Source organism: Chamaea fasciata, unplaced genomic scaffold, assembly GCF_029207755.1.
Source record: "Chamaea fasciata isolate MVZ Bird 193981 ecotype frontalis unplaced genomic scaffold, bChaFas1.0.hap1 SCAF_12, whole genome shotgun sequence".
Lineage (NCBI taxonomy): Eukaryota > Metazoa > Chordata > Aves > Passeriformes > Sylviidae > Chamaea > Chamaea fasciata.
Genome location: NW_027094097.1, coordinates 17,153,218 through 17,160,544, shown reverse-complemented (window position 1 = coordinate 17,160,544; position 7,327 = coordinate 17,153,218). Strand labels below are relative to the sequence as shown.

The window sequence follows — 7,327 nt, the reverse complement described above, 5'->3', positions numbered from 1 at the left end:
AGCACTCTGGCTGTTCCATTGGAAAAAGCGGCTGGGCAGCCTCCCTTTCTTCACAGCCTATTGAGCCCGTGTCTAATGGGCAAATATAAAACTGGGGCTGATGCCTTGGAAATCCCTCTAAGTTTCACTTAGAGGTCGAGTAGTTACAATCCCCTGAAGTGGTCTGTAATTTAACCATAACAGCTGCTGATTTTCAGCTGGCTTCTCTCTTTATCCTCTGGACTATTATTCCTCATGGATTCAAGTAAAAGCTTTAAATCTTGACCAGAATTGGCCATTTGTTGTTGCAGCTGGATCTTTCAGCAGGATGAAATCTACCTCAGGGAAAGACATAGTCACCTCTCACTAAAGTTTTCTGACATTGTTCTCTACAAGAAACTACTTCTATTTGGGTTTGACTTCAACAAGTTTCAATTATAGAAGTTAAAAGGTTTCCAGCTTGGATGTTTCTCTGCTTTGGGGGTTGAGAGTGGCAGACAAGACAGGACAAAAGGTTTATGAAGAAGTTACCAAAGTGGGCTCTTGGTTTTGCCTGTGTTGAGGGACAAAAGGCAATTTTTCCTTTGGAAGTACTATGTTTCTTATATGTGGACTGGATATTTTCTCCTTTCTTGGTTAAGGGATACTATTGGAATATTAATACTTGTGTGACTTTTTTCTAAATTAAAAATTCTGATAAATATCTTAGGGTCAAAACAGGCTTTTACACATTGAGATGCTCTGCCTAGGCAACAGTTTTGTAATTAAAATGCTGCCCATACCAAAATTTCCATATCTGATTCTACCATGCACATAGCTTATCATCCTCATTTGAGATTTGAGGGGTCAAAGTTTTACCCCTTCCAATACCTCATTTTCAGTGCTCTGCTGTCAGCTTAATTGAAAGCAAACTGATGAAACCATAGACTGAGGGGTCACAGCAAAAAAAAAAAAAAAAAAAAAAAAAAAAAAAAAAAAAAAAATCAATATCTTCAATATTCAAGTAGGTTTTCATAACTCCCTACAGCCTCTGTTTTCTACTCCTTTCTGCTCCTTCCTTGCTTCTAAAGGATAACAGATTGTTTCTTATTTTAGGTAGTGTTACAGATGGCAATTTAAGGAATGCAGAGTTTGGCCAAAACTGACCCCCTTGGAGTTCAACTTTTGTCCAGCAGTTGAGGAAACAGGTCCTTGACTCTACCTACAAGCAGCCTCTCAGATTTTTGGGGATGTTTAAGTAATCACTAAGTGGTGGAACCAAGATATTTGGACTTATACCTCTTGTTAGTGAGCACTTACTGAGCAATTACGTTGTTAATGCACATTAAATCTTTGTTTTTATTTTGAAACACAAATGTAATCTGAAATACTTGTGCTGGAGGGGGTAGGGAGGAATATAGAGCTGTTCCATATCCATGGCAACTCTTTTTTTTTAATACTCATTAAAAGAAAATTTGCAATTCTTTAACTTCTTGTAAAAAGTGGTTGAAACAAAGACTCTTTGTTTTGTATCAAAAATATATTCTGCTTATTAAAACATTGAAGTAGTTCTTTCTTTTTTAAAATAGAGTAAAAAGAAAAATTATTATGGAAGATGAAATACTTTAAAGCAGTATCTTTCTCGTTTCAATTCAACAGCATTAAATATTTCAATGCTGTGTAACTCCCAGTATATTTATTTTTTATGCTGGGGAAGTGAAGCCTATCCCTTTTTAGAGAATCAGTTGTGAACTTTGGTTTGCTTCCAACTTCTGATAAAATCCTGCTTTTTCTTCTTTTTTAATTATTTTTTTCCCTCTGAGATACATGTCCCAGGTATTGCTGCTCTGTATATACCTTTTCCACATTTAAGATGTGAAACTAATCTAGTGCTTCAGCCCCAGCATGCATTTTATGGAAGGAAAGGGATGCATCGTGTTTTGGGTTTGTTTTGGGTTTTTTTGGGGGGTGGGAGGTTGGAAAGAGAGGAATTATTGCATATTAGAAAAAAAAAAATCAAACCCTGTTGTAGTCAAGCACCAAAACAAGGTTCTTTTTCATGTGGGCTCAAGTACACAAATTATGGAATTAATCACAGCAATGCTCTTTCAGTAAGATTAGATTTGCATCAAATTTAGAAAGAGCAGGAGATGCTAGTGACAATGTTAGTTGTAGTCTCTGTTATTACCAGGAGTCACTTGCAGGGCTATGTATGAACTGGGAATAACCTGGGTTTATGGTCTGCAGCAGTGTCCTCACGATAACAAAGCTGCTCCAACTGCCTTTCCTGGTGACCAGTCTCCAGGCTTGGCTCAGAGGTTTAATTTCCATCAGCTTTGCCACGTTTTCCATGAAGAGTGATTCCAAACCATTGCTCAGGCACTGCTCCATGTGGGGAGTGTGACTGATTTCACCCTGGGAACTGCTGAAGGAAAGATGCTCCCAAGAGTGGCTCCACTGTGCTTTTCATCTGAAGGGAAGGGACAGGTGTGGGGTCACACAGATGATGCAGAATGGGTGCTTTGAGAAAAGAAAATACAAATTTCTTCTGTTTAATGGATTCCTGTTTTCTATCAGACAGGGAGTGGTTGGGCTGAGCCTATACAGCCTATAAGGGTTCACTCTTACATGAGATTCTTTCGTGAGGTGTTGTAAGCAACAGTACGATTCTGCCTTTTTTTTTTTTTTAATAAGAAAATGTATTTTTTTTTTTGTAAAGTGGATGGTTTGGACAGAAACATTTGGGTGTTGCTTCATTTTTCTTTTGCTCTGTATTAGGCTCTATTGGTTTGGAGTGACTGCTGCCGGAAATCTCCTGGAGGGAAGGGGAATCAGCTGCCCAGGGAGCTGCTGTGCAGGCACTCTGAGCAGGGAAGGTTCAAGGGGCTGCAGGTGTGGTGGGAATGATGCCACTGGAGCTGGTCATGAGAGAGGGAAACCCAGGCGGCCTGGCCAGGGACAGCCCAGGCAGCTGCAGGTGAATCCAGAGGGTCAGGAACAAGCTGCAGCTGAGGGAGTCTTCAAACCAGCAGGTCCAGGCTAGTAAATGGGGGCCAGTCTGGAGGCATGCAGGAGGTAAGGGAATATTCATATTAATTTAATGGTGAAGAAAGGGTGCTGTTACAGTTGCTTTAATATTTGATGAAACTCATCTTGAAGCTTTGCTGTCCTTTCTATTGTGTCAGTGGCTTTTGTATCACCCAAGTTGCTGTTTTTAGGCTCCTCATTGGAAGGTGTCTGAGAGAGGGGGCTGCAGGCTGTGAGGTTTAAATTTTTATAAATGTCCATCCACTTCTTCAGTTTTTGACAGCTGCAGACTAGAATTTACGCATAGTTTGGAATAAAAGTTACAGCAGAACAATGTCAGGTTCTGTTTATATATTCCATAAGGAGAGGTTGTGTGATCTGTACTTTATATCTGTAATTAATTGTGTGATGCATTAGAATCACTAGGGTTCAAAGAGCCGGTCATGACTATTCTTCCCAAATTCTTCTCAAATGCCAGTGTTTGGTGTGGGGGGAGGGGAGGAGAACTCTTTCTTTCAGAACCTCTCAAGTTCTTGAAGTGCAGGATGTTTCCTTTGGGTCAATTGATTATTGACATCAGAAATTCCCGTTTCTCAGATGGGGATGTGGAACAAGGCCTGCTTGGTGAGAACAAAGGCTGTTCTATTACAGTGGATTATTACACTTGCAAACCTAATTATCCCCTCTGGGACTCAGCACAGGCCTAATGCAGCTTGGATTATGGAGGCAGGTTCTTACTTTCAACTTTGTTCAATAGATTTCTGACAAGTCTGGTCTTACAGATGATTAAATTTCAGTACAATGATTAGAGAGTTTTCTGCAAAGGAATCACTGGAATTTTTGGAGGTTGGAATGGGACAACTCTTCTCTTTCACTCTGACATCTGCTTGGGCTTTCCTCCCCCTTTTATTTTTATTCAGAGGCAGAAGTAGGATTTTCTTTTCAAGCAGAGTTATCCTTCAGGTCTGGCATGAGAGAAGTGATTGATGTCCTGGGTAACTACAAGCTGTATAAGGCTTATGTTTGAGGAATTAAATTGTCATAAATAAGTGGTGACTGAACAACATTATTGCCATCTCTAGAATTAGCTTGGTGAGCAGCTGAATGTCACTGAGTGTGTCCCCAAGGCTGTCAGCGGAGGTGTAACAGGCTGTGGATGGGTTCTGGAGCTCCAGTGATAAAGTTACTTCATCCAGCTTTAGGTGTTTGCATTAGCTGATTGTTACTAAGCCTTCTAAAGGATGAAAGTGTACCTAATTTCTCAGAAGAAGACAATAAATAAAATAATAAAAAGAAAGGGGTTTTATTGAAATGTAAATCCTAAGCCTCAAAAACTTCCTTCTGAAGTATAAACAGTGTAAACGTGTGTTCTTTTTCCAGGCTCTACTTGCCCCTAAATGAATATTTTTATAACCCTTAGTCCAGCTACATATAAAAACTATCACAATTTTTAATATATTCTTCACTTACATTACCTCACTGTTGTAATGAAGGTAGGAAGACTTGCAGTTAAGCCTGCAAACGCCAATTCTGGAAAATCTGTGAGGGCTTGTCTTGCAGAATTGCAAGATAGTTAATCATGAGCACCCTCGTACAGAAGCCTTTTTTGTGGGCTTTCTTAGGTAGATTTCCTTGTATCCTTTTGTCCCTTAAGAAGGGTTTTCATAATTTGTCAGCCTATCCTATTTTCTCTGAAATGTAAATTACTGTCATTTATTTGAGGCAGACATCTCAAAAAAAGAAAAATGAAAAGGAAAGGAAGTGGCCTGTAGACGAAGGAGTGATTGGGAGGAAGAGGTAAATGAGGTGGTGGGGTATTTTTAAGCCTTATTTCTGTATGAAACTAGGCTAAAATATCTTTCCTCAAATTTGTGATGCTGTCCATGAGCTACATGTTTTCTACACTGAAGGATGAAAAAAGCTCCACAGCCTTACAAACAGCTATTAGACAGTCACAAATCTTTTTTGTTGCCTGTAAATAAATCATTCAGGTAATAATTTACTGAACAGTAAGAATTCATTATGCATAAAACTGATTAAAAAATTAAATTGAAATATCATACATTAATAAGATCGTTTTTTTACTGTAGTTTGGTGCTGCTAGGAATCTAATGAGCAGTACACTGCGAATGTTGTAAATATGTAGGCTGGACACAAATATTGGCTGTCCCTGTGTGTTGTGCTCTCTGTGGGGTTGTATATTGAAAAATCACTACTGGTAGGGAAAGAAACACCCAGGAAAACAGCCGAGAGTTCTGGCTGCACTGCTCCTGACGTCTTATCAGTAGCTATGGATTTTTGGCAGAACTGAATGATTTAGGAAAAGGCTTTATGCACAACAACATGAAAAGGATATTTGGATCCTTAGGATCCTTCTGAACTTAAAAAACAAAACAAGCCAATCTAAGGACAATGCAAACAAACTCCAAACAAGTGGACTTTTCTTCTTCTTCCATGAAAAGTTCTGGGTGGAGAATACATACTCCTGTGTGTATCCTCTATCCCTATTTGGTGTTCATCCACATCAGAATTCCTGAGAATCTCCTTATTTCTGTGCTAGATAAAGAAAACTACGAAGTGTTTTACCTTTTGCTTACTGGTAATGATCTGATGAGTGAGACTCTAAACTGATTCTTTCAGAGAAGAAACATTTTCAGATGTTTTTGAGGGCTTGTCTGGGATGGAAGGTTGCTCTTGGCATGGAGGTGTAAGGAAGAAGAGGAGACCAAGTTTGCAATAACTTTTATTGGCCCAGCTGTCAGAGCTGGTAAAGGCAGGTGAATTTTAGAGCACATAAGCCCTTCTCAGAGTCTGAAATAGAAACAGGGGGTTTCAAAGCTAAGTGGAGAGATATTGCTGAGTTTGCCTGAGCTTTACAGAAAATATTCTATTGGTAGGATCCCTGCTGGATGGAAGCCTCCATGCTCAAGTGCACAGCAAGAAATCTGACTCCAGAGCTGGGATCTGTTACATTCATTCCTCAAAAGAAACAACAACAAAAAAGGTTTAATTTCTGTTTTGATGTGGAGCGAGAAAATATGTGCAAGGTTGTTTTTCAGACTCTTCCAGTTAATAGTCACGTTACACTATTTTTCTGCCTGAGAGTTTGTATAACTCAGACTAAAATAACTTGCACTGAATCTATTGGTGTAAAACTGTTTAGTGTTTGGACTTCATCTTTTGTTTTTGTGACTGTTTCTTTGTGTTTAAGATCAGAATGAATACATTCATACTGCAGAATTTCTGAAAAATATAAACGTATGTGTTGAAGTATGTCTCAAAACAATTCTTAATTATTATTTCATGGTTTTAATCTATTAATTTATTGCTTGTAAGGTAATGACAGTACTTAAAAGAAAATTATTTGTTTATTTATCAAATAAAATTGTCAGTTGTTCAGTCATAGGCTACTTCCTCTGAAATGCAATGCAGTGGTAATTTGCTATAAAATAAGAAGGATCTAAGGGATAAAAAAAAAAAAACACAAAAAAACCACAAAAAATGCAAACTCTGTGATTTTGTAACTAAGTACACAACAAACAGGAAGGTCTGGCCCTTGTGTGTGTCAGGTTCTCCCTGTGTTGAACACACTGTGAGCTCAGCCCCAAGCCTGGCAGTGTTTAAATAATGCTTTAAGAGAACTTTGGAATACTGCCTTGAGTATTTCATCCAAGCAAGGGCTGAATTGCAGTATTTACCTTTGCTGTGCTGTGGCTTGCCAAAGAATTTTGCACTTTGTCCTTGTATAAAGTCGTGGTGATGCCAGCAGAGCATGTGTGCTGAGCCATGCAGAGCTGGGACTGGATTTAGAACAGGTATCTGGCTCTGACCTAAGCCCTGTGTCTCCTGCTACTGCTCTCTGGTATTTGCCCTTGGAAGCATCAATTCTCTTGGAATAGCAGCCCAACACTGAGTGTATCTGATAAGGATCTGCTTTCATCTAAAAAAAAGTGAAGATGTGGAAACTTTGGGTGAAAGGTTCAGCAGGTGCCTTTTAATGGATCCGTTTTTTACATCACCTGAGGTTTTCTATATTGTCTTCAGTGAAGAGAAATTGATGGAATGCTCAAAAATCACCGGTGTGGCAGCTGAACGCTCGGTTCATGGATTTTACTGACTTAGGTTGATATCCATTCCCGTGTAGGAAATGATTTTGTTCGATTCAGTAGATTTCCAAGCAGGTTGACCTGTCTGAGTCTTGCCAGTTTTTAACCTCTGTGCTTCTTTGGCCATTTTGCCTGAGGTGTTAAACAGCTCAGAATGTTGGAGATAGGTTATCCCCAGTTAGAGGGTTTTTTGTGTCTTTGAAAGCTGCTTGGCTCTCTTCTTCCTTCTTCAGTTG

General features: G+C 39.2%; 1 long non-coding RNA gene across 2 annotated transcripts; it reads left to right on the top strand.

The window, feature by feature from the left end:
* The first annotated feature begins 2,897 nt into the window (after positions 1–2,897).
* On the top strand, positions 2,898–6,594 carry LOC136295995 (uncharacterized). Of its 2 annotated transcripts, none has more exons than XR_010722854.1 (3): positions 2,898–3,033; positions 4,712–4,782; positions 5,883–6,594. It is a non-coding gene; the product is annotated as an uncharacterized lncRNA (long non-coding RNA). The 2 variants fall into 2 exon arrangements; XR_010722855.1 differs by lacking the exon at positions 2,898–3,033 and adding an exon at positions 3,050–3,138.
* Positions 6,595–7,327: the final 733 nt, after the last annotated feature.